Here is a 27,672-nt window from a genome sequence, read left to right as displayed (position 1 = left end):
GAGAACAGGAGGCAGCTGAGGGCCCAGCCTCTGTGCAGGGAGAGCCATCCCCTGCACAGTCTCCTGCAGGAGAACAGGAGGCAGCTGAGGCCCCAGCCTCTGTGCAGGGAGAGCCATCCCCTGCACAGCCTCCAGCAGGAGAACAGGAGGCAGCTGAGGGCCCAGCCTCTGTGCAGGGAGAGCCAAGCCCTGCACAGGCTCATGGAGGAGAACGAGAGGCAGCTGAGGCCCCAGCCTCCGTGCAGGGAGAGCCATCCCTTGCACAGGCGCCTGCAGGAGACAGGGAGGCAGCTGAGGCCAATCTCTGCGGCCTGGGAGAGCTGGCTCAGGACCCTCCCTCATTAGCACCTCCAGTCCCACCTGTTCCACCTACTCCCTTACCACAAATTTCCTTCCCCATCCTCCTAATTGTGTTTCTCTATTTCTTGGTTTCTTTCATTGATTTTTTTTATTGTTTATATCTTGATTATTTAAAATAAATTTCACTTTCATCTTTTAACAGTTTAATGTTTTTCATTTTAAATTGTACACTTCATGAGCATTAAGTACATTCACAATGCTGTGCAGCCATCACCACTGTATGGGTTTAGAATATTTCATTCTCCAAAAGAACACCCTGTTCTAAAAGCACTCACTCCCACTTTCTCCCTCAGGCCCTGGCAACCCCTCATCTGTTTTCTGTCACTGTTTTTTGTTTTTTTTTTTAATCTGTTCTGCATGTTTCTTATAAGTGAAATCATGCCGTAGGTGGCCATGTGTGTCTGCCCATTTATTTGCAAACGGCCTGATAGGTTTTCCTTTTCTGTTTTTATTTGAAATAGAATTTCTCTAATTTGATAGGAAAATCCCAGATGGAGTCTAGATTTGATGTATCAAAGAAAGCCCTTCTGGTAAATATGTGCATAATCTTGGGGTACAGACTGCTGTTCTAAGTGGGACACCAGAGCCAGAAGCCACACACGAAACGCGTTGCTCTTCCTGCGGCCAAAACAAGAACAAGAAAGGGTAGAAAGCTGGAAAGACAAACCACAAACTGGAGTGTATTCCTCATCACACAAGGCCAGGGAAAGGTTACGCATCCTTGTGGTCCAAAAAAACGCTCGAAAGTCAGAGTTTTAAAAAGAGATAAAGAGCAAACACATTCAACGCCAACGAGAGGTGATACACAGGGGCAGCATGTGTCAGAGATGCGCGAGCTCCCCGAGGAGGAGAGGCGCACATGGAGACACTGTGGAGAGGGCACTGGGCCCCATCAGACGGGCTGGGTTCCAGTGTGGTGACGACCAGACCTGGTGACAATGTGAGGAAGCAGAGGCCCCAGTAGACCCCTCGAGACAAGTGTGAAAGGACACTCCTCTCTGGAGACCAACCTGCAGGACCCATCGCAGTCCCCAGGGGCACGCCTGTGCTGGCGGTACTGATCCCAGGACTTCATCCCACAGAAATTCCTGCCTAACTTTTCAAAGATGTATTTTCCAGACTATTCATCACAGCACTGGTTGCAATAGCAAGCAATTGGAAGGAACGCTACTGTCCATGGCGAGGCGATGGGATCCATCCGTCCCATCTGTAAGACCACTAATATGTGATATCAGCCGGGAGACATGCATCTAGGAACATGAATCTGTGTGTGAGAGAGAGACAGAGACAGACAGAGAAAGAGAGAGACAGAGCCAGAGAGATACGCACCAAATTGTCCATGGGGTTCAGCTCTGGGGATGGGAATTGCCACTCGCTTCTCTTCTCCTTTAGAGGCCTGCGTGATGTTTCAACTTGATAGAATGTGCCTCTATTCCTCTTATAATTCTAACAAGATTAAAATCACATGTTAATGTTATCCATTTATCATTCATCTTTGGACTGAAGTACATTATTTAGTTTTTCTTTGTAAAGGTTTTTATTACAAAGACAATGTACGTTAATTACAGTAAAAGAATGAATTCTTTTTTTTTTTAAAGATTTTATTTATTTATTCTCCCCCCAAAGCCCCAGTAGATAGTTGTATGTCATAGCTGCACATCCTTCTAGTTGCTGTATGTGGGACGCGGCCTCAGCGTGGCTGGAGAAGCGGTGCATCGGTGCGCGCCCGGGATCCGAAGCCGGGCCGCCAGCAGCGGAGCGTGCGCACTTAACCGCTAAGCCACGGGGCCGGCCCTGAATGCTAAGGGAATTAAGAATTAAGTGGAAACTGAGGAGTGCCCTTAACAGGCAGTGTTCACCGTTTCAGTCCTTTGCCTTTGTATGCACGTGTGTGCATGCGCCCATTCAGCTGTGTGCATCTGTATGCACATGGGTATGTCTATGTGCAAGTGTGTGTGGGTGTGCACTTGCGGCTATCGTGTGGGAAGGACTGCAGGGAGTGTGCTCTTCTGGAACCTGATTTCCCCAGGGCTGGACCCTGGCCAGTCAATCCTCTTCCTCCTCTGCGTCGGCCTCAGAATTGCCTAAGAGCCTCTGCTGGGCAACACGGATCATTTCTGATTTTTCACTCCCGTCATCGTGCTGAAAGGAACACCTGCATCCATAAATCTCTACTTCTTTAGGACCGATCCCTAGAGGCGGAGATTCTGGCTCATAATGTAAACGTGATGTTAAGGTGTTGGTCACAGTCTCTGACACCCAAGGTCTCCTTCTACCCTGTGATCTTGTTTGGGAACAGGGAGTCCAGAGACCCTGAAGCAGAGACCTGAGGGAGGGAGGGAGAAGGAGGAGCAGCTAGGATGCAGGGGATGAAGGTACCTGGGGTGACCTGCCCAGCTGGAAGGCCTCGCTCCTGTTGCTTCTGTCCCTACCACTCCCCTCACCCCTGGCCCCGCCCCAACACACCTAACCCCGCTTTGGCCTTGTCCATGCCCCTCCTGCTCCCTAACTCACCTGAGCTGAGCAGCCTGGCCTGCCATCCAGGACAGATGATGACGAGGGTCTGGACACTCCTGCCTGCTCCCTCTCCCTCCAAGCAGAGAACCCCATCCTCAGTCAGGAAAGTACATCTAGGTCAGTGCAGTGAGTCACAGGGACCTCCTTGAACATGCTCCCTCCAGGGGGAGTTCTCAGTTGCAACAGCAGGACCCACTTGAGCTTGTGTGAGCAGAAGTGACTTTTACAAGACAGAGCGGAGGTGTCATAGAAGGTGCCAGAAGGTCAGAGCACGGGGCTAGAGGCTTTGGAGAAGGTCATCGTGCCCAAAGCATACCTCAGGGTTTTCCAGGAGTGATGGCTGCCTCAGGCACTGTGCCAGCCCCAGCCCACATATCCAGCACATTCAGCCTCTGCGATGGAGGGGCCCTGCTCAGTGGGGATGAGGGAGAGAGCCCTGGTGACCTCGGAGAGGCATTGCCATTGGAGCCTCGGTTTCCTCACCTGTGAAGTGGGGTGGCAGCCGACCTTTCATGGTGGTGTCAGACAAGTTCGCTGAGGCTGCACCTGGAGTGCCCTGCACCTTCTCAGATCTCAACAGCTGCTAGCTCTAATGAAGAGGAATCAAGAGAGGAGAGATGGGGCTGGGTCCTGGATCCCCACCTGGCTGGCTGACTGCCGTGGGACGAGATGGGGTGGAGAAAGGCATTCCAGAGGAACAGCGGAGTCAGAGCGAGTAGGGCATGCCTGGGGGGATATCAGAGCGGGCAGAGGCGAAGGGCCCCAGGGGGCTCTGAGTGGGGTGACATCAGCAGGAACAGCTCACGGTGATGAGCACTTACCGGGGCCTCTGTTCTCCTCTTGAGCTATCTCCTTGAATCCTCCCCACAACTCCTTGGGGGAGGAGCAATTATTGTCTTCATTTCACTGATGAGGAAACTGAGCCTCAAAGAGACTTGCCCCCTCTGTGCCCTGCAGAGTGGCAGAGCCGGGATTTGAACCCAGTGCCTCTTAGACCCCTTGGGCCTGCCTCAGAAGGGCTCCCCCATGCTGAGAGAGGGACCTCTTTTCCCTAAATTTCTGAGAACTTTTGGTCCTGATGCCCAGAGAGACCTCACTCTGTGGGGGCATAGGCTGGTCCTTGGTACTGGGAGAGCCCACAGCGCCCACAGCTGGCCATTCCCCGGCCACCATACCCAGCCCCAGGCAGACGGAGTGACCCTGTCCCTTTAGTTCAGTGATGGCTGGAGGCCAGAAGGGTGCAGGCCCCAGGGAGGCCAGGACCCCTGAGCCCGCGGAGGCCACAGTGCAGGACAGTGGTTTGCAATGATCCAAAGTCAGAGAAACAGGGGTCCTAGTCCCTGCTCAGCCTCTTTCTAGCTGGTGATGCAGGTGAGGCTCTCAGCCTGTTTCCCCATCTGTACAATGAGGAAATAACTTGGCCTCCTGATGGGCTGTTGGGAGACTTCCCTGAGGAATGGCTTGAGCATCTCTAGCCTGGTGCCCGGAGCGTGTTAAGAGCCCCCTGCCAGGCTGTCACAGTGGTCCTCCAGGGCGCAGGGTCTGGGAAGTCCCTCCTCAGGTTCCCTTCCTGCTGCCCTGCTCCCGGGAACATTCAGCATTGTTTGAGGAGGAGCTGAAGAAGATCCAGGACCACACTGTGTTGCAGGTGACGGAGGCTCAGCGCTGGGAGGACAGCTGGACATGCTCCATGCCACTGTCCAGGGCTTGTGCTGTGACCCCCTGTGAGCCCGCCACAGATAAAGGCTCCTCCTGTGTGGATCCAGCTTCTGTGGTTTACTCACTTATTGCTTCATTCACCCAGTCATTCCTTCACTCATTCCTTCACTCACTCACTCCTGCACTCATGTACTCATTCATGCATTCGTTCATTGTTTCACTCACTCATTCAGCCAATACGTTCTGGTCCCTGCCATGGGCCGAGCACTGTAACTTCACCAGTGAGTATGACCCCACGTGGTCCCTGCCCACCTGGAGCTCACATCCACTGTGTGACCTGAAAGAGGGCTGTCCCTCGGGTTAGCAGGGGTGATGAGCACCAGGAATCCACTTCTGAAAGTAGAGGCCACCCATGCAAAGAAAAGAACGGAGAAAACCCATGCTTGGCACTTCATCGACAAAAAAAAATAATTAAAAGTTAAGAAAAATAAAGATATCCTACATTTAACAAAATGTGGGTTCTAATCACAAGTGTGCACTCATTCCTACAACCAATGAGAAGTAATCCAGAGTGGACTGGGTATTTGTAACATATTCTTCTGGCCAATAATAGCATTTCAGTAAACATGTTCCAGGGCCTCATGATTTTCCTAAGGCCTCTGTGATCCTCCAACACTTAAATCTTTCTCCTTGGAAGCCTCTGTCCTGTCACCCTCCTTGTCGAATGGCTCTTCCACTGTTCGGGGGCCTACCCTGCACGGCCACACTCGTCAGTGACTCTCCACGTTGTTTGGACAGGCTGCCCGCATTCCTCCCTCAGCCTCACGAGCTCCTGTTTCTTTGGCAAGGTTGGTGTTTTCACTGGGTGATCACCGGGCATCCTTCTTTGCAGCGGTTTGCATCTTCCCACGCTGTGTCTCCTCTGACGACTCCGGGAAGCAGGCCTTTTGTCCCCATCTTACAGGTGAGGAAGCTCAAGTCCAGAAGGCTGGACAACCTGCTCCAAGTCACAGCCAGCGTGGAGCCTCAGCAGAGTTTGGGCCCCAAAGCAGACTAGGATGTAGGGCAAGTGGTTTGTTTGCAGGTGATGGAGGAGGCCCGAGGGAGGCCATGGGGAAGGGAGCCTGGAGGTGGAGAGCCAGTGCGGGGCCCGACGAGGGAGCACTGAGGTGAGCATCCATCCTAGTCCTGTTGGGAGATGAGATCCCACCCGGACTGGCTCTGTCCCCGTGGGTGGAGGGTTTACCCCGGGTCATGAAGGCTTCTGTGCTACAGGCTGGCACAGGCTTGCAGGAGAGGAAGCTCCCGGCGCAGGAGAGAGCCCTCAGGCAGAGAGTGGATGCAGGTGCTCCAGGGGGACACTGTGGGCCTGCTGGGGACTGGCTCCCAGGGACTGCAGGGACTCAAGTGGGCTGAGGGAACTGAAGGGCAGCAGCAGCAATGTGTGCAGCGGGGGTCTGCACACATGTCCCACACTTATGCCCCCAGAAAGGCTGCTCTGCATGGCATTTCTCCTCCCAGATGCGTAGTTGGCCCAAACCGCCCCTCCACTCCACACTCCCAACTCCTTTCCACTCGTCTCAGGTTACTAGAAATTCAGAATATTTTAGTTGGTGTTGGAGCCCAGAGACTTTTGTTTGTCCTGCCCATGTTCTAACACTGCTGGCTTTTTAAAGATCTCAGGGCTTTGACTCCAAAACAGCAAGATGATGAGGATCCCAGAGAGCTTTCTGGAAGCAAGACTTTATGCTTTGCAATACTGCCATCCCACCAGCTCTTCTCAAAATCCCTCCAGGACACAGACTCACAATCTTGGGTCCTCAGATTGCTGAAAGGATGCGCCTTCAGAAAGTGATCGGCGTGGGTCGGCAGGACACACCGAATGGTTGAGTGAGGAATTCAGCCAATCCTCTTCCCGGAAAGCCATGATCACACCGGACGTGCTGTCAGAAAACAACCTCTGGTAAGAGACCAAAGACATACAACCAACTGAGGAGCATTTGAAGCTGAGGGAAGAACAGTGAGAGTCGTGGTGATTTTGCCCAGGGCAGGTCCCGTCCCCACCCCCTCAGTGTGACGGCCCTGTGAGCGGCGCAAGCCTGAATGGGGGTGGCTTCACTGTCACAGGTTGCCCACTTGATGTCGCCATGCGTGGGCAAAGCCCGGCCCCTAAGCATTTCTGGAAACAGTAGCCATCTCAGTGGCAAGCTGACGTGGAAGGTCAACTTTGCAGCCGCCTGAGGTTGGATCTAGAACAGAGCAGCGAATCAGCCAGGAAGGTGAGACGGACAACCACACAATGAGACAGACACAGCGGCCTTGATGGGCTGCACATAACCCCAGGGGGTCTGAAAGGTTGTGTGCTTGTGCAGGCCTGTGCTCAATCAGGTGAGACCAGGAAGATGGGCATTGTGGGGATGCTTAGAGACCTGCCACCAGCCTGGGCCCTGCCCCCAGGTGTTGCTGCCTCCCAGGAAGTCCAAGTTGACTGAGGGGACAATGCCCAGCCCTGTCGAAGGTCCCTGTCCACTCTGGGGCTCCCATGCAGAGAGGCCTTCCCACCTGGAAACTTCTCCCCAGGTCTTCTTCAGAGGCTGAAACGAGGTGCTCTCAGAGCAGAGAAGATGGTGAGCAGTGAGGAGAGGCTCCTGAGGAGTCGGCCCTCCTGGGGAAGGAAGCAAATGAGCTGGGAGGGTGGAGTGGTCCCTGCTTGCTCTGGCCTCAGCCCCCTCAGTGTACATCTCCCTCCTGGAGGGGACAGGAGCCCAGGGAACCCGGCAGAGCACACCCGGGCCGCAATGAGCAACACTCCCAAGGAGGAGGATCTGAGCTCAACGCAGGATCAGCCCAGGTAGGAAGGGAGCCTTTCGCCACCAGGACACTCAAGTCAAGGTCAGCGTGCCCCTGCAGGGATGATCTCCCTGCCTATTCTATACGTCCCTGTGGACCACTGACTGCTTAGGGACTGGCTTCTGACGAGCAGACCCAGCACAAGTGACAGGACGACCCTTCCCAGATTCCATCACCGAGGCTGTCATTCTCTCTCACTCGCTCTCTTGTGTTCCCTCTTCCCTCTCCCCTTGTTCCCCTCTCTCAGTCTGTCTAACCCCTGCACCTGGGGACATACATGGACGTCCTGAGCTCCCCTATGCAGAGGCCCACGCAGAAGAAAACCAAGGGAGTGCCCTGGCCAACAGACAGAAAGGAGCCAGGCTCTCAGTGAAGCTGATCCTGACCGAGCCCACAGGAGTAAGCTTGACAGCACATCTCACCCTGGTCCAGCCTCAGTGGAGGCCACAGCCCCAACCTGGAAGTCGTCATGAGCAGAGGCTCCAGCTCAGTTGTGCAGAATTCCTGGTCCACAGAGATGGAGAGAGAGTGAATATTTGCGGTTTACAGATGCAGGGTGGGGAGCAGTGTTGTCAGAGAGGAGGAGACACCTCACACCATCTCCCAGTTCCCAGGTCTGGCCTGCCCTTCTCCCTCCTCTCCCCTCCAGGTTCTCTGCAGCCACAGTGCCCACCTCTCTAACCTCCTCTGGCCAAACACACTTCTGCCTGGGTGTCTCCACACCAGCAGTGCCTTCTCCCTGGCACGCTGATCACAGGTGAGTGCAGCGCTGGGTCCTCATGTCATTCTGGTCACAGCAAATGTCACCTCAGTCAGGCCTTTCAGACCCTCCTACCCAGTGAGACCCCAGCCCTCCCTGCAGGACTCTCTTTATTTTCATTCCAGTTCATGCTCTTCTCTTTCACGTGTCTCTGATTTTGTGCTTTTGTCCATCTGCCTCCAGACTGAACTCCTGGTGGGCAGGGACCACTGGGTAGATTTCAGCACCACCCTTGGGCCCACCAGGGCTCCCGGCCCAGGGTGATGGCTTGGCACATAGCTGCCGAATGAACAAATAGGGGCATGTTGGATCCCTCCTTCCTGCTTTTGCTCCACTCAGTCGGTGAAGAGGAACACTAGTAATAGGAAGTGCAAGTGGGTCCTGAGGCAGGCGGAGGGTCAGCATGACTTCTGCATGAATCCTCCTTCCCCCAAATTGCTCCAGGAAAGCTCAGTGGGCACCACTGACACAGGAGGCTGCCACCTGATGGCCAGCACAGGAACTGCAGCCTCAGGCAGGGACAGCACAGCACCAGGCAGGCATGTATTTCTTGTGGAGAAATGCCTATCCAAACGCATTGCCCATTTTTCATTGTGCTATTTGTATTTTATTGTTGAGAGGGGAAAATGTATTATATATTCTCAATAGTAGACCTTTATCAGATATGTAAAGATCTGTAAACATATTCTCCCCTTCTGTGAGTCGTCTTTTCGCTTTCTTGATCGTGTCTTTCAACGCACTCAAGTTTTACTTTTCATGACGTTTAATTGATCTGTTTTCCCTTTGGTTGCTTATGTATTGGGTGCCACAATTACAAAAACATCGCCTAATCCAGGGCCATGTTTTCTTCCAAGAGTTTTATAGTTTTAGGTCTTACATTTACATCTTTGATGGTAAGAAGATGTAACATTTTTGTATATGGTGTGAGGTAGGGGTTCACCTTTATTCTTTCACATGTGGATATCCACCTGTCCCAGCACTACTTGTTGAAAAGATTATTCCCTCCTCATTGTCTTGGCATCTCAAATAATTCTAGAATCTGTGGTTGTTGCAGGTGGTGTGACTTACAGTTCCTTAGAATTTTTCTTTACATGAAGGTTGCTTTTCTCTGGCCTTGTGGACTTTCACCCACTGCATATGTAGACTGATCATTAGCAAAATAATTATATCAGGTATTTGGACTAGTTTTTTCTTTGCTTGCGGTGGGTATGTAAGTCCACACCCTGTTACTCCCTGATGGCTGGGTGGACCACATTGCACCATTGTTCTGGCCTGGATTATCGCTGTATCCTTCTAACTGGTTTCTCTGCCTCTATATTTGACCCGCAATCTATCCTCAATGCACCAATTGGAGTGACCCTTTAAAACCAGATGTCACACCCTGACATTGTGAAATCTCTCAAGGGGCTCTCCATTTCTCTCAGGGGGAAAGTTCAAGTCCTTATGATGGAACTCAAGCCCAATACAGTTGGTCCCACACTCTCTCTGACATCATCTTTGGCCAGTCATCCCCTGTACCATTTTCTCCAGTCCCTCTGTCCTCCATTATGCTCCTGGTACATGCCAGGCACTCTCCCACCTGTAGACTTGTACTCTATGTTCCTTCCACTTGGAATCCTCTTCCACATGATGATTTCATGCCTCATCTTCTTCACTATCTTTAATTCTGTGTTCAAATGTCATCTTGGTGAGGCTGTATTGACCATGTCATTTAAAATATAAACTATCCTCTTGTCCTGACACTCCCTATCCAACTTGTTCCCCTTTCATTTTTCCCCTTAGCACTAACACACTATAAAATAATATATAATGATAAGAATCAGTGTTCAATCAGGACACGGAAACCAACCAATAGATTGAGCAGGGACAGTTTATATAATGAACAATTAACCATAAACCTTTAAAGGGAACTATAGAGAATAGCCCAGAATTACAGTAGAGTAGTTAAGAAAGAAACAAATTTGGGAGAGGACCCCCTCGCCAAGGCTGCCTTCAGGCCTTGTTGGAGAAGGAATGATTGCAGCACAGGGATGGTGGAGAAGATTGTCATGTTTCCCAAGGCCAGTACCAGTCCCTGGTCAGGGCAGAGCTCAGCAGGTAGGGAACAGCAGGCTGAGACTGGCAAACAGGAAAGCCCTGTCCCCTCCCAGGGGCAGGTAGGCTGAGGCTGGGATGCCTACTGGATTCACTGGGATTCCACTTGCAGCGGTGCCACTCATTCTCCTTATTAAGCCATCCAAGGGGATCCACTGAATCCACTGTGGATCACCCACTGTGGGTGAGTCCCTGTAGACACCCCTGAATTGTGCCACTGCTGGTTGTACTGCAGGAGAAAGAAAAAGAAAAGAATGGAAGCACCCTGGAATTAGGATGGAAGGCCCTTTGTCCTAAACCTTCTCTGACAAAAGCTTAACCCCTGCCAGGTGCAAAAGAGAAATGTCTACTGGGTGCAGCTCCATTATTGCAGAACAGACAATAGAGGGCAACACTCTGATGTTGTTACACAGGGGCAATCCATTGATAACTGGCACCATAATTCCCTTATTTTGTTTATGTATTCCATGCTTTTACTTCCAACTTGCCTCTATTGCTTTATTTGAAGTAAGATTTTGAAGACAGCATATGCTTGTATCAAGGTTTCTAAAAAAAGGTATTTTGACCCCCCAAAATGCCATTATTAGATCAAAACCACAGAAGAATTAAAAGTACAAAGTAGCTATACTATCAGTATATGCCTTAAGTAAATAGTTTACTGTCAAATTCCTCTTATATAAGAAAGCACCATGCAGTTTCATTTTAATGATGTTAGCCTCAATAATCTAGTATAATAATAAACTCCTTTGTAATGAGTAACTATATAAAATGAAGTTACAATAATTTACAATTTACGTCTGTGACATGACCCAACTACTCTCTACAAGCACCACTGAAATCTTGATTGATGCTTGGCTACCTTGTTCTACTAGAACTAACGGGAATATTTCACTGCCAACAAATTCTGTTTACCTACTGTGTAGTTTATAAGGGTTGAATTCTTCTCTACTTGAAAATCACCATTTTCATCTCTCCATATGGATACCTGTTTATTGGCAGATAGCTTTGCAGCCAGTATAGTTTTTTCAGGAGAGTCTTATATAAGAAGTCATAAAAAATGAGTATAAATAACTTACACTTAGGCAATTTTTCTTTTTCTTTTTTTTTCCCTGCTTGGAAAGATTTGCCCTGAGCTAACATCTGTTGCCAATCTGCCTCTCTTCTTTCTCCCTTCCCAAAGCCCCACTACATAGTTCTATATTCTACGTGTAAATCCTTCTAGTTCTTCTACATGAGCCACTGCCACAGCATAGTCAATGAGAGACGAGTGGTGTGGTTCGCGCCTGGGAACTGAACCTGGGACTCTGAAGCGGAGCGTGCCAAACTTTAACCGCTAGGCCATCAGGGGTTGCTCCAGGAAATTTTTCTAGAAAAATATTGGAATCAAGATGTATGATTTATTTCTAAAAATTTCATAACATACTTTAAAACATGAAATGCTCAACATGTTTAAAAGCACTTTACCCCTCAGTTTACCTTAACAAAGATATAGCAAACATTTTGAGAAATATACTTTCAGCAGGAAAGTCCAATTGTAGCTTTATGCTTTTGTAGACCACTCCCAATAACGTGGCTTAAAAAATATAACTGTAAGATTCTCTCAAGAAAATGTATTTCATTTCTATAAAAATCATTCCTTACAGTGTCTCAATGTTTGTTTCCTACTAAGCTTCTCAATGTTCTTTAGGCTTAACAATATAGTAGAATCAAGCTCCTATAATCTAGCTTTTAATCCCACAATCCGGAAAGCTCTATCTCAAGGTCATCAATGACCTCTTAAATCACCGAATAATATTATTCCCATTTTATAAGTGCGAATACTAGGTTTTAAAGAAGTCAAGTTCATGCCCAATATTGTTTAGCTAGTAAGAGGCAGAGCCTAGATATGACTGACTCCTGCTGTCTGATTCTAAAATCCATAAGCATAACCTCTAGGTATACAGCCAAACATAACACTCTGTATTCTTGCAACAGAATAAATGCATTTGCTTTCTCTTTAATATCTGTAACACGGTTCTTAACTATTCCAATACATTGGTTTCTCCCTTTCTGTAAATGAGAGTGTTCTTCAAAGCACCTTCCTTCCTCTCTGCTCTTCTCTATACATTCCCTCCACTCCCAGTTCTTGAATTCATTTAACAAGCATTTATTTTATTGAGTCCATACAATTCCAGACCCCATGGAAAAACAATGAAAAAAAACCAGTCCCTGGCCTTGAAGGATTTACAGACTACTAGGGGAGAAAGCCCTATAAGCAAGTCCAATACTATTTTCAAAAAAAAAAACAAGTTTGAGTCTGCACAAACACAGAAGGCTATCTATGCCACACAGCACGGGTTTTCAAGCCTTTTCTGAGGAGGACTACAGTTTTTTCAGAAATAGCGTTTAAAATTTCCAAAAGAGCACGCAAGACCTAGAACTTCCCTGATCCACTGTCCCCTTCCCACTACAAGCCATGTTTTTTCTAAGACTCTTAAGAACATCGTTTGAAAACCACTATATTCTAACATCTTAATAGTTTTGCCTTTCATGCCTAAGTCTTTAATCTACCTGGAATGGATTTTTGTGTACGGAGTAAAGTAGGGTTTCAATTTGAATTTTTTCCATACTGATATCTAATAGTCCCAGGACCACTTAAAGAAACGCCCCTCCTTTGCCCTCTGCTCTGTAAGAGCACTTCTATTAAAAGAAATCAAGTTTCTGGATACACGTGGAACTGGATTTGGGTTCTCTACTGTTTTCCACTGGTCTAACACTGTGCTAATACCAAAGTGCTTTAGTTACTATAGCTTTATATATAATAAATCAGGATATCTCATAGATCAAGTCTTCTCACCTTGACCTGCTGCTTAAAAAATATCTTGGCTATTCTTAGTCCTTTGTATTTCCATATGTATTTTAGAAAAGACACGTAATTTTGAGCTCTGTAATTTCCTGGCAAACTGGTAAAATACCCACAAAACAAATCTAGATCAGTGTTTCTCGACCGGGGCAATTTTAACACCCCCACCTCCCACCCCAGGGACATTCAGCAACGTCTGGAAACATTTTTGGTTGTCACAAAGTGGGGGGTAGGTACTACTGGCCTCTAGTGGGTTGAGGCCTGGGAGATGCTGCTAAGCATCCCACAGTGCACAGGACAGCTGCCACAACAAAGAATTATCCCATTCAAATTTTAATAGTGCCACTTTTGAGAAACCCTGTCCCAAATAAATCAAGGGGCAAATTTGCATGGGCCCATTAAAGGCCAGGGAACGTCTACCAAAAACAATAATTTAGTTTTAGAAAAACTGAACTGCCATGTGCCAAATGAGATTTACCCCAATTCATTAAAAAAAAATCATATTATTTCCATAGACCAAAAGGCTTATCTTCCTCTTCTCTATAGCAGGGACATTTGCAGGAAGCTTATTGGAGGGGTTAAGTCTTTAAAATACAAAGTTATAAAGAAACAAGACATATCCAGAAGATATTTTTAAAAAAAAAGAAACTCATAGAAATCAGTAAGAAACAACCGAATAGAAATATGGGCAATCTAAATAGGCAATTCACTAAAAGGAATATTCAAATGACCAATAAACATATAAAAAGATGCTCAACCTCATTAGTCACCAGAGAAATACCAATTCAAACTCACGAGAACACCATCCATGCACCAGAATGGCTAAAATTTTAGAAGACTGGACATATCAAGTGTTAACAAGAATGCTGAACAACGTAATTCCCATATACTACTGGATGTAGGGAAGGGGTTGCATAAACTGGTTCAACCACTTTGGAAAATGTTGGCAGTCTCTACCATAGCTGAACATATCCATACACTATGACCAGCAATGCCATTCCTAGGTATATATCCAACAGAAAATACTTACCTATTTGCAAAAGAATGAACAAGAATGGTCATAAAAGCATTAAAAGCCTAATGTAGAAACCATCCAAATGTCTAATAACTGCAGAACGGATTAATAAACTGTGATATGTTCATAGAAGTAAATAATATACCACAACAAGAACTACTACTATATGCAACAACACAAATGAATCCCCAAAATACAATGTTAAGCAAAAGTACGCAGACTCAAGAGTACAGCTATCACTCCATTTCTATAAAGAGGCAAAACTCATCAATGGTGACAGAAGGGAGGATAGCCAATACCTGTGGAGAGAAAGGATAGTGACTAGAAAAGAGCATAAGAAGGGGCTGTAGGGTGTTGGTAATGTCCTATTTTTATCTAGGTGGTAGATACACGAGTGTGTTTACTTTGTGAAAATTCATCAAGCTATACACTTAAGATTTGTATGTTTTTCTGTATTTAGCTTATATCTTACTAAAGAATTTGCTTAAAAATGGAAAGAATCCAACCCTGATTTATCGCATCTGATGCTTCAAGAGACTATTCTAAACAGCCCAAACTCACAATGATGCTAAAATGCAAGTTGTGTATATATTGACAACTGATTTTTTACCAAGGAACAAAGGCAATGCAGTGGATAAAGGATAGCCTTTTCAATAAATGGTGCTGAACAATGAGATATCCATAGGCAAAATAAATGAACTTGGATCCATACCTCACACCATATACCAAAAATAACTCGAAATGGATTTTAGACCTAACACTAAAACCTAAAACTATATTTGATAGAAAAACACTTGTATTCAAAATATATAAAGAACTCTCAAAACTTAACAATAAGAAAAAAAAATAGGCAAAAGTTTCAAAAAGACATTTTATCAGAGAAGATATACAGATGGCTCATAAGCACATGAAAAGACGCTTAACATCATAAGTCATCAGGGAAATGCAAATTAAAACCACAATGAGATACCACACTACATGCCTATTAGAATGGCAGACAAGACTGACCATACCAAGTGTAAGCAAAGATGTAGAGAAATGGGAACTCTCCGACACTGCTGGTGGGAATGTAAAATGGTATAATGTATAAACACTTTGGGTAACAGTTTGGAAGTTTCTTAAAGAGTTAAACGTAAGTGATCCACTCATTCTACTCTTATGTATTTGCCCATAAAAAGGAAAGCACATGTCCATAACAAAGACTTACATACAAATGTTCATAGCAGCTTTATTTGTAATAGCCCAAAACTAGAAACAACTCACATATACATCAACACGTGACTGGATAAACAATTTGTAGTATATCCATAGAACAGAACCTTACTCAGCAACACAAAGGAACAAACTGTTGACACACACAACATGGATGAATTTCAAAAGAATTATGTTAAGTGACAGAAGCTAGACAAAACTGGTGTACGAATTGTCTGATTCCATTTATATAAACTCTAGAAAATGCAAACTAATCTATAGTGATAGAAAGCAAATCAGTGGTTGTTTGGGGAGAGAAAGTCACAGAGGGGTGGGAAGGAGGGATAACAAAGGTGCATGAGAAAACTTTTGAAGGTAGTGGATATGTTCACTATCTTGACGCTGACTGAAAGTTTCATGGAGGTACACCTTATGGTGGAGGCCATAACTTATCAAAGCGTACCATTTATTTTATTTTTTATTTTTTCATTTATATATTTTTATTTGGAAATGTTTATATCAGTACAGTGAAACTAAATTTTAGAGACACGGGATGTCATTAGTTTGGATATCATTAGTTTATTATAAAAGAGAGACATGGAAATTATTTACATGATGAAAGATTTCAGTACTTCAGTGGAATGGGCAGCTTCACGTGATGCCATTTCAATAGTGATTCATTTCAGTCTACATACTTTCCAAGAATGTCACCATCTCTAAATAAGAAATAATCCTTGTCGTCTAGAGCTACTTTGGTGCCTCCATACTCTAGGAGAAGAACTTTATCTCCCACTTGCACACTAACTGGTTGAATCTCTCCACTCTTTCCTTTAGAGCCCGATCCAACAGCTACTACTGTTGCTTGCAATACTTTTCCTTGAGATTTTTCTGGAAGCACAATGCCTCCTTTGGTTACAGTTTCGGCTGCACTCCTTTCAACCAAAACTCGGTCAAAGAGGGGAACAGACTTTCTAAATGCCTGTCCTGCCATGACTCCGGCCGCCGCAGCCCACGCTCCACTCTAGCGCCACCGTTGCAAGCAGAGACCCGCAGTCCCACCCTCGAGACACGTGAACTTGGGACAAGGCACCCTGCGCGCAGGCGCGCTCGCCCCCGACCCCCGCCCCTCCCCGCGCGAGGGGGCGGCGAGGCAGCGCGCGCCGCGATTCGCCAGGAGGGCCCTGCGCAGGCCCTGACGCGAGGACCCCAAAGCCTACCATTTAAATAAATGCAGTTTGTTTTGTCAAGTATGTTTCAATAAAGCTTTTCTAAAAAAAATACAGGTTGTATATAAATATTATAAACCAGAGTTTCTATAATTAGCTCAAAATCAACTCCATTCATTCACACGACAAATAGTTATCTAGCACCTACTATACGCCAAGCACTCTGCTAGGTTCCAGGGTTACAATGGTAAGCAAACTGACATGGCTCCTGACCTCATGGAGAACACAGTCTGCTAGGGGAAGCAGAGATCAATAAAAGATGCACACAGACACATGGATAATAAACACTTCACAGACAAGTGCTGTGAAGGAGACAAACACAGTGAGATGACACAAAATAACAGGGAAACCAAATCTGATCTAACGGAAAGGTCAGCATGGCTCCCTCAAGGAAGTGAAATGTAAGCGATACCTAATGAAAGAGGAGGATAACAAGTTGAAGATGTAACTTTCCTCAGAAGAGACACTAACACAAGCAAAGGCTCTGAGGCAGAAGAAAGCATGACCCTTTGAAGGAATGGAAAGAAAGTCAAAAGGGCTAAGGGTCAAAACAGTGTAGACAACACTATTGGTCACCTCTCCAGTAACTATTCCATCTCCTCTTCCTCACTCCTAACAGAATCACACTTGGGTTCCAGCAGCCACCCTCCTCCACACATAGTCATGTGCTTTAGAGCAAGATGACTCCATTCTTGATTTTAGGAAGTGGATACGTTGAGACTTCAGTCAGTCATGGCCACCTCTTTTCTCCCTGCCAGTGATTAGTGAAAGGATGGCATGAGTGAAAGCAGGAAAAGAAGTCATTGCGTGCTCTAAACAAGAGATGGTAGTTTGGACCAGGGAGTTGTCAATGGAGATAGAGATTTGCACGGAGAAACAAGGTAGAGCAACGTGTACAGGATGTCTCCTAGGTTTCTGGCTTAGGCAAATAACGACCAATCTTTTCCATATAGTCAAAGCCAGAGAAATATTTTTTAAAAATTAAGAGTCTTATGTTATTCTTAATATATTTCACTTAAATAAATCTAATTAGAACTATTCAAGGATCATACCTAAAACATATCTCATCCTCATGCAGGATACTGGCTTCAGAAGTTCATGCAAACTTATCAAGAATGAATGAGGCTAACTAGATTTTGTCTTACAATACAAATCAATGTTTTCTAAAATTCTAACTTATAATTAACAATCCTGCCTACAAATAACATCAATTTCTGAATATCATTTATTTTGCCTTGCCTGCTTCAAAAAATGATTTAAGCTAGCAAAATGTCCAAATCAATTAAAAGCCAAGCCAAGAATAAAGTAGTCCAAGGATTTCTGACCACTCTTGTGTTATCTAAAAATAATTCCAGAGAAATTAGATGGAGGTACCTAATCAATTATGCTCATCAAATTTATCAAATTAGGTCTCATAACAACAGTAATGAAGGTTCCTATTACACATACCAACAGACCCAGGCAAAAATATAACCTACCTTGACAAGTTGATGAAGTGCCATTTCTTTCAGAAGGTGGTGTACTTGGACTGTTGAAATGACATGAAGCTCCTCGGACCTCGCCATCGTTTGTCACACTCTTTGAGTGGCACGTACAACGACGTGACAACGGCACTTCAGCTTTTTCGCTTAAGCGTTCATCCGCTGGCTTCCCTCAAAGTGAAAGAACCTCTATTCATAATATTTCTAATTAAACAAACGTTAATCATCCTCTGCAGCTAGAGTGAGCAACCACTCGAATTTGCTCAGGATTGGGAGGTCCCCCAGGCTGTAAGATTTTCAGGGCTAAACCTGGGAAAGTACCTGGCAAATCTGGACAAGTTGGTCACCCTATCTGTAGCATCCAATTAGGACAGGAGAGAAACACTTAGGCTGTCAGAGACATTTATAGAGAAATGATCATCAATTTACATAACTTACAAAAAGATAATAGTCAAAGATTAATAATGTAATAAAGGCACAACCACTTGAGTATTCGTTTATATTGAGATTCATTAAAATATCAAGCAGGGAGGATTAAAAGAAAGACCAAAAGTATATTCTTAGTTACTGCTATTTCCTTAAATGAATCATTCTGGATAAAAAGTACTTTATTATATTTTTTTCAAGTCCCAATAATCAAGCTGAATATATCAACCAAATACTCACCACGAAGAAGAGCCTGTTGCCACGCCAAAGCAGCACAAAGTAAGACTAAGCTTTTCCCGCTTCCTGTAGGGCTCTCCACCAAACAATGCGGCTTACTTTTTAATCCTCAGACAATCTATTGACACAAAAACAATAAAAAAAATCAGTAAACAATTTACTTCATTAGGGTCTGTCTGCATCACAAGTACAAACACAACAAGCAGTAAGGTTGTACTTGAGGGAACATAGCAATAGCAGAAGGGAGAATTAGTATTTCGTTCAATCTAGACCTTATTCCTTTATCTTTCTCCCTAAAATTATGTTGGACTTAAAAGCATATAGGCATAAAAGAAATGAACAAAGCAATTTGTGCCTTAAGGATGCAAGCACCATCATTTCTGTAAAACTAGAGTACACTAACACCTTTGAAGACAACTTAATGGAGGATACTGCTAGAGAGTGTAAATCACTACAACCACTTTGGACAGAAATTAACAATTTCTAGCAAAGTTGAAGATACCCAACACCAGGAAGTCCAGTCCTATGTATATATCCAAAACCTTTCCCACAGGAACATAAGGAAACATGCATAAGAAAGTTCATAGCAGCATCGTTTAGAATTGCAAAAGAATGTAAACAACTTAAACGTCTGTCAGAAGGAAACTGGATAAAAAAATTCTGGTACATTCATACAATGGAATACTATACAGCAATTAAAATAGATTAACAATCAATAAGGCTACTTCTTAAAAATAATGTTAAGCAACTAAAAAAACTTCTGAACAAATATAGGTACAGTATCATATCATTGTACAAAGTTTAAAAACAGGTAGAGTAATGCTCTATATTGTTTACAGATACATACATATGTAACAAAAGTATAACAACACGTCTAGGAAAGAAAAAGAATAAATTCAGCATACTAGTAATGTTACTTGCAAACAAGGTATAAAGTAAATATGGCAAAATATTAAGATGGAACAACTCTGGAAAGTTGGCTTACTCATTGTCTATTAATTTTCTATATGATTGAAACATCTCAAAAAATATGGTGAGAAATATAGTATTCTGTGTAAAAGACAGTAAATACTTTGTAGAAAGTAGTAATTCCGTAAAGTAAATAGAAGTTCCAAATGAGCTGAGAATAGTTTTCAGAATATTCTCCTTTGCCTCCTAACCATATACAGTTTATAGCGATCAGGATTATTTTTTGAAAGGTTACATGTTCTTCCATGAACCCAGCAAATATTTTCAATCCATTTACTATCTGAGAAAATGAATGTAGTCACAGATTCAGTATATGTTATGAATTATCAGCATATTTATCTTAATAAAGACTTAACTGCTGAAAAATACTTGCAGAATTCATTATAGCAAGCTATGATGGACACTCTTTACAAGGAAAGTTCATCTTCACCCCACCAACTGTACATTCAGACCATATTGAAGAGTCATGCTTTCTTGTTTACTTAGATTCCTAACTGCAGCAGAAACAAAAATCAAGACTGAAACAATGCCATTCAAAGAAAACCAGATACCCAACTAGACTAGGACAGAAGTCTAGAAATAAAAAGGGGATTCCTAAATGTATAAACAAAACAAATGCAAGTAAAAGAATTTCCTAGTCTTAACCATCACAGTGGTTGAGAACATGTCTCGGAATCTGACAAATCCGGATTTGTATCCCTACTCTGCCAAAACTGTGGACCAGGAGGTAGAAGTACGAGTTCTAGATCAGGTTCCCACAACTCAGATGTGTTTCCTTGATCATGTCTTCACTTCTCTAGACTAAGATCCTTATCTGTAATAATCCCTAATTGAAAAACTGTTGTAAGGGAGAAAATGCCTTGGCACACAGTAGGTGCTTGATAATTCTGATTTAAAGGTCAGAAGGGTATAATGAAAAGAAGATGGGCTTTGGAGTAAAGCAAGCCTAAGTGTGAGTCCCACTGTGTGAATCACTGAACCTCAGTCTGTTTCTTCATCTGTGCAATGGAAATAAGATTATCTACCTGATAGAGTTTTGACGAAAATTAGCCAGGCATTGAGCTAAGAATTAAGTAAGGTAATGGATAGAACGTGCCTAAACTCCAGTACTTGACACAGAGGAGGTGACCTACTTTAATCCCCACCTCTTCTAAACCACCTATGCTTAATCTAGGACCCAGAGACGGAAGTCAGAGACTGTGATCTCTTACTATTGCGTGCAGAAGTCTTGGTACATGACTGCGTTTCTCTGAAGAGAAAGTCCGTGGATTTCTCATTCCCAGAACTATATCCTAATAAAATAACTGAAAATAGAGGGGAGACTGATATGCACTGTTAGCAACTGAGGACTTCCTTGCAATAGTGGAAAAAAACGGCGAATTCGACCTGGGGATGGAGGGATGGCTAAAAGAGCAACTCAACAGCTTATGAAGCCAATTATACCCTGACCCCTAGCCTATGTGTTCCAAAACAAGCTAAGAACCACTATTCTGAGGTATGTCCCAGTTCTAATATTCTGTGATTCTATCTGTGCAACTCTTGAGAAGAGATTTGGTGGACTCTAACCCCTTCACCCCAGCCAATAACGCAAGGCCGGCTAGCTCCTCAGATACAGCCTAGAAATCCATCCCGCCCGCAGTCGCCGCAGTCCCCCAGGGGATAAAGGACGAGGCCCCATCCGCCTCCCGCCGTCGCCCCCGCCGCCACGAGTCAGCGGGGGCCCGAGGGGGCCCGAGGCCTCTCCCCAGGGGTCGGGACAGGCTCCCTCCGGCCTCCGCGTGCTCAGACCCCCGAGGCCCGGGGACGCGGTCACCCCGACGGCCCGCACGGCGGCCAGGCGAGAGCAGAAGGCTCCCTTCGGGCAGGCTGCGCGCCGCCCCACGAGAGACAGGCCGGCCTGTTCTGAGGAAAACCGAGGCAGCGCTGCCTGGGCTCCGAGTCCCGGGAGAAAAGGAAACGGTATCCGCGAGCACACACGGCGGAGCCTGGCAGAGAGGAGAGGCCCCCAACCTCTCGCCTCCTCCCGGGCTGCCACTCCCTGGCCGAGCGCGGACTCCGGCGCCTCGCCCGCTCCCTCCTCCGCTCTCTCCAGGCCGCGCGCCCGCGCTCTCCCGGACGAATTCCCGCCTCCCGCCCCCTCGACTCCCAGCACCCAATCACCCGCCAGAGCAGAAACCAAGCAACCAATCCCGGCGCGAGGTTAGGGGGCGCGCACCCTGGCCCCCGAGGGAAGCCTCCGCAATAAAAACCGACGCAAAGTATTTGGTGGCCCGGAGGCGAACGCCTGAAGAGCGAAGGACGCTCGCAGACCGCAGGGTTTAAAGGAAAAGTCTTCTCCGTTTTGCGATTTTGAAACCGGCGACTTAACCCGTGCATCCGTTTCCTTGGAAACTCGCAGTCGCATTCTTCAGGTCTGTAGACCAAGCGAAAGGAAACCCTTTGAAGCCTTGCCGGGTTCTTCCCAGAGCGCCCGTCAGTGCCGCTCAGCTCACGCTTCCGAGCTTCACGGCGGCCCGGGTGTGGCACAGACGGAGGCGGGAACTGCCAGACGCCCGAGCCCGGCCAGGCGACAAGGCTGGTTGACGACTGGCCCCAGAACCTCAGGATGCTCGAGGCTGCCCCGGATAGCGAGTTCACCCAGAGCAACGCTCTAGAGCGCTCCCGCCCCGGCCGCTTCTGCTCCGTCAAGGCTCATCCGCCTTCCGTCCCTCCTAACACCGGGTTGTTACTCTTTGCCACGAAGTACACTTCAGCTTCCTCGAAGGTAGGGAGTTAATCATGATCTCTCCAAATTGTGATTTTGTCAATTTCTGAGTAACTTAAGCTTGGCTCCAGTCCTAGTGTCTCAAAAAAGCAAAACCTGAGACAGTTTCTCGAGTTTGAGCAACTAGTTTGGGGAGAGGTTTGCTGCAGGGGGAGCAGCGGGAGGAGAGTGGATTTGTTGGCCTCCCTTTCAGTTTTACTGCATCTTCCCAAATTGCAAAATGTACAGTGCTAAAGATAAATTCTACCTTTTAATTTAGTAATCTCAGGCTCAAAAATTTATCCTAAAAGAGTAATCCAAAAGAAAGAAAAAGTTAAAATACCTCAGTTGATAACAGTGCCTACTGTAATCCTGAAAAATGTCATCAACCTCCCGGTCTAGTAATAGCACCCTATACGGTTATGATATATCAGTTTGATCATTATGAAGCCAGTAAAATAATTATCAAAACTAAACAACTTGCAAAAAAAATTTCATATAAAGTTAAATGAAAGAAAGCAGACTCCCTACTGGGTATTATGAATTCCATTATGTGAAAATATATGTGCATAAGCAAAGATAGAGGGAAAGTATAAAAAATGTAACTTGCTGTTAAAACAGTGGAATGAAGGATAATTTATCAATACTTAAAAATATCTTCAAATTTTTATTCTGCTTTTACCATTTTTTTAAATATCAAATCGTTTAAGTAACTGCTCCAGGGAAAGTACTACGATTTTCCTCCGCTCAATTCCTAAGGCTCTCAACCCACTCTAGCCTTGTATGGCCATTTGACGTGTGTGGCCTTAACAGAAGTGGATACACGTAGGCTCTGGAGCCAGACAGTCCTGGATTCCAGCCCCTTGAACTGTTCCTTTCAGGTGAACAGTGGTGAAAGAAAACACAAAAAACTACAAGTTCGTTTGCTAAAGAATAGGAATGTTTATAAACCAATATTCAAAATAGCTGCACACATCTGTTTTCACTTGAATAAAAAAATCACATTGTGACAAATTTTGTAACTTAAAATACATGAATATTAACATTTACTAATATAGTTACACATTTTGTTTACATCATCAATGAATGTGATGAAAAACAGCATGTTATTATTTAAACACAGCAGGTTTTGACCAGTCTTTAAAACTGATCCAAGAATGTGCGCTGCATTTAGTTAGAAACCATTTATTTCAACCTTTTCTGAACTCCTAGAGGTTTCCTACTCACATAAAATATTCCAAAGCCTCAGTTTAAAACAAAACAAAACAGGAGCCGCTGTATTTAATCTTAGAAGACTACAAAACTGCCTTGTTTAAAAATATGAAAATTCTTACAGTATTTTTCAAGTGTATGCTTTTCTTTTTCGCATCGAAATTACTTAATTGAACATTAAGCATCTGATATCTCAGGGAAAGCCAGCCCAGTATCCTGTTTTTCAGAGCTGACCAGGTGTTTCTGATGCAATCTGTGGCCCAGCAGAGACCCATTTGACTAAAGAAGAAATAATTAGTCAAGTGTTCGCTAAACATTGCTGCATAATGGAATCAACTGGGGAATCTTAAAAAAAAAAAACTAATGCCTGACTCCCATCCGCAGACATTCTGATTTAATTGGCATGGGTTACAATTGGGGATCAAGAGTTTTAACAGCTCTCCAGGTGATTTTAATGTGCAGCAAAATGTGGAGCCACCACAATGATGCAAGACACAATAGTGATCTAAATCACAATTAGCCACAAATGACAGATGCCTATAGAGGAGAACTCACTTTTAAAAAAGTTTCTCAAGTTGGAAATACTTTATAGTTTCTCTCTGTTTCTTAAGATCAAATTTATGCTTTTTCTTAAAGTTATAATGACTCTTTAATTAGTAGTGTTCAGAGGGGTTTTATATTGTTAAACACTCAACAATTTTTTTCACCCATTAAGTTTAGGTTATTGTATATAATCACTGCTATACACTTATCTATTACGTGTAACAATACACTGAAATTACCTTCTAGGCATCACAGTTTTAAGAACCATCCATAGTTTATTGACTGTTTGAAGCATTCTCCACAGAACCCCTGAATTCAATAGCTGGTTCATATTGGATGTTAATACTTCTGCATATGGTATAAGTTCACTGGCAGAGAGTGGAGTCAAGCGTTCTAGAATCTGTATCGTTTCCATATGTCTTACTGGGACAGCTGAAAATGCTAAAGGGGAAACTTAGCAGTCATAATCTAAATTCTATACAGCTTACCAAATAAGAAGTAACATTGCTCTATCAGACTACAGGCCAAACAAATCAAGAAAACAATGTTGCTCTAAACGTAACACTTTCAATCCTAGCCATAGTTTTGGCCATACTTAAAATAAGGACCTTAAGAAAAATTCATTTAGGTGTAGTTATTTCACAAAGAACAAAACATATCTCATTTAAGAAATCACATTAGTGACCCAAAGACAAGGGTCATTTCCTTGGTGATTCAGACTGATTTTAAAAATTGATTGAAATATGAAAATATACCTAAGTATTGCCTTTGGTAGTCACATTCATTTGAAAGATTGGAATTTGTTGATACCTATAAGGGTGGCCCCCTTTATAGGTTATAAGCACCCAGCAGATTGTTGTTATTCAATAATATCAATCCTGTGCTCTTCAATAGAACAGACACTAACCACATCTGGCTGTTGAGCACTTGAAATGTAGCTAGTCCAAAATGAGATGTGCAGTAAGTATAAAATATACACTGGATTCCTAAGACTTAGTACGGAACAACAGTAAAGTATCTCATTAATCGTTTTTGATATCGAGCACCTGATGGAATAATATATTAGATATATTGGGTTAAATAAAATAGTTATTAAAATTAATTTTGCCTTTCTTTTTACTTTAATGTGGCTATAGAAAGCTTAAAATTATATGTTAAAATTATATGTGTGGCTTGCGTCTTATTTCTATTTGACAGTGGTGATCTAGAACACTATCCAGTAACCACAAGTACGTTGCTCTATTCCACGGCACTTATTTCTGACTTCTTTCTATCGACCTTTCACACAACCTGTTTAGTGATATAACGTAGGACCTAGGAGGAAACAGATACAAGCATATCAGAAAGAAATGGTTAAAACTCCTTAAACTCAAAGAGAATGATTAAAATTATATTCACCAAAACCTTATTATATCCCTAGGGAAGTTCTGCATGATTTTAAGATTTCAATGAGCCTAACATCTCTTTGCACTACTAAAGGGGAAGAAGGAGTATCAATCTACTATACCTTCTTGGAGTTGTTTAGGAGAGTGGTTTTTGGCATTATTAGTCAGGAGCATTTCCCTTAACAGGGCGTCAGTCCCTGTGATGTTTTCTTCACAGACCCATCTTTCACAATGCATAAATGCGGGTAGTTAGTTACAAGGAGACATAGTAAAGCAGAATGCGACCCTTAACAATTTACAGAAAGTCAACTGGATTCTTCATTCTTAAACACAAAACTCATCTCTCTCCTCTCTCCCCCTCCCTGCTCCCTTTCACTGTCAGCAATCCAAAGGAAGTTGCACTTCGTGTGCATGCATACTAGAGTTTGAGAACTTCTGTTAGGTAGTTCAGCCAGGGAATCTGCTTAGATCAAGATCCCCAAGTGATCTGATACAGGGAAGTTGGAAACTACTACTTTTATCAAAAGTTCTCAAGCTTTCTTCCACTCTATCCCAACATAAAAGTCTTTCATCAGGAAAAGTTGTTTGACATAGCCATAGTTCTGGAGTTGAGAGAGGGAGGAAAGAAAAAGAGGAGAAAAGAATGACCATTTGGGGGAGATCATATATGATTTTAAAAAGGCCTCACTCAGAAATTCTGATGACTAGTGGTGTAGTGGTTTGCATACTCTGCTGCAGTGGCCCGGGGTTTGCAGGTTCGGATCCGGGCACAGACCTACACACCACTCATCAAGCCATGCTGTGGCAGCATTCCACATACAAAATAGAGGAAGATGGGCACAGATTTAGCTCAGGGCCAATTTTCCTCAAGCAAAAAAAAGAGAGGAAGGTTGGCAAAGGATGTTAGTTCATGGCCGGTCTTCCTCACCAAAAAAATAAAAAATAAAAAAATACAAGAAATTCTGATAGGCTTCTATAGGAGAACTTGTCTTCTCCTCCAACCCAATTGACAATCATTGCTATATATGGGTAAAATTCAAGTTGCTCACTTTAAATGCCTAAAATGTCTCAGGCACTTTATGTATATTTTTTCATTTCACCCTAACATTCCTACAAGGTAAGCAATATTGTCTCCATTCTACTGTAAGGAAACAGGCTGAAAGACATTTATTAATATCCCAAAGTCACACAGCTAAGTATGTCAGCCAGTCGAAGCAGTACTGGTGATACCCACAAGAGGATGCATTTGTCTTCCTTCAAGAAGGGTTAAGGAAGCTCCAAAGGAATGGGAAACCTTCCTTTTTGTAAATCAAATGCTTGTTTCTAACCTTTTGCTTATACCATGGTTTGACTATTCGTGACTAATATTGTGTAATATCAATAATGAGAAAGTAAATGATGATATTGTAAAAATGCCTATTTAGATATATGAGATACCACTATGCTAAGTGCTTGGCACATAAATACTTAATAAATATTTTTGTTACTATACTACTAGTATCATCATCAGAGTTGTAAGTGTAGTAGTAATAATATTAGTAGCAACAATGGTACTTTAGATACAATCATCAACTTCTCATGCAACTTAAATCAAATCATACCAGTGCTTAGTCCCAGTAGGGATGGCATGACTCAGGGTTGGGAAATCGCCAGGTGACTCATAGAGAGTCTTCAGTGGCCTTCCCACCTCCTTCAGCTTGTCTGGAGGGGGCAGGGCTCTGCCGGGCTGACCTCACTTTCTCCACCTGGAGGGAGCAGGGTGGGAGCGGAGCCTCCAAGTGAGTCCCCACTGCTGGGCGGGTGGCTTTTGGGTGAGGCCATCCACCTGCCCCATTAGCTGCCCCACCTGACCCTCCTGCAGGACATCTGCGCCCTCGGTCCCATCCCCTTCGGGCAGCTCCCTGGCCTTGAGGAGCCTCTGACCTCTGCAGAGACTCGCTATGGCAATGGTTCAGGTCCCCTCTCAGTAATATATTAACACTCATATAATGAATGCAGCAATGGCTTTTAATGTCCTCTGTGTGTCAGGCTGTGCTGAAGACTATTATCTCCTTCACCTTCCAAACGGCCCCATGGCAGGGTGCGTGTGTGTGTGATAATCTCTTAATTACACACGAGTAAACTGAGGTCCTGCTGGCTCAGGTGAGGTGCTCGGCCTCAGA

At 44.4% G+C, this 27,672-nt stretch overlaps 1 long non-coding RNA gene and 1 pseudogene across 9 annotated transcripts; both read right to left on the bottom strand.

Moving 5' to 3' along the window:
- Positions 1-1,355: 1,355 nt before the first annotated feature.
- Positions 1,356-21,291, bottom strand: LOC147911414 (uncharacterized). 9 transcript variants are annotated; one of them, XR_015551111.1, is made up of 6 exons: positions 20,839-21,279; positions 18,662-18,776; positions 17,993-18,166; positions 4,849-6,496; positions 3,361-3,603; positions 1,356-1,806 (listed from the first exon to the last, which is right to left on the bottom strand). It is a non-coding gene; the product is annotated as an uncharacterized LOC147911414 (long non-coding RNA). The 9 variants fall into 9 exon arrangements; XR_015551108.1 differs by lacking the exon at positions 1,356-1,806 and adding an exon at positions 7,099-7,201 and having other exon boundaries at positions 2,905-3,603; positions 20,839-21,278; XR_015551106.1 differs by lacking the exon at positions 3,361-3,603 and having other exon boundaries at positions 6,345-6,496; positions 20,839-21,291.
- On the bottom strand, positions 15,848-16,328 carry LOC147911415 (10 kDa heat shock protein, mitochondrial pseudogene; annotated as a pseudogene).
- Positions 21,292-27,672: the final 6,381 nt, after the last annotated feature.

The sequence above is a fragment of the Ceratotherium simum genome, unplaced genomic scaffold (assembly GCF_057802395.1).
Source record: "Ceratotherium simum simum isolate JZ-2026a unplaced genomic scaffold, ASM5780239v1 HiC_scaffold_43, whole genome shotgun sequence".
Taxonomy (NCBI): Eukaryota; Metazoa; Chordata; class Mammalia; order Perissodactyla; family Rhinocerotidae; genus Ceratotherium; species Ceratotherium simum.
The sequence above is the reverse complement of the archived record's forward strand: the minus strand, read 5'-3'. Positions and strand labels throughout refer to the sequence as shown.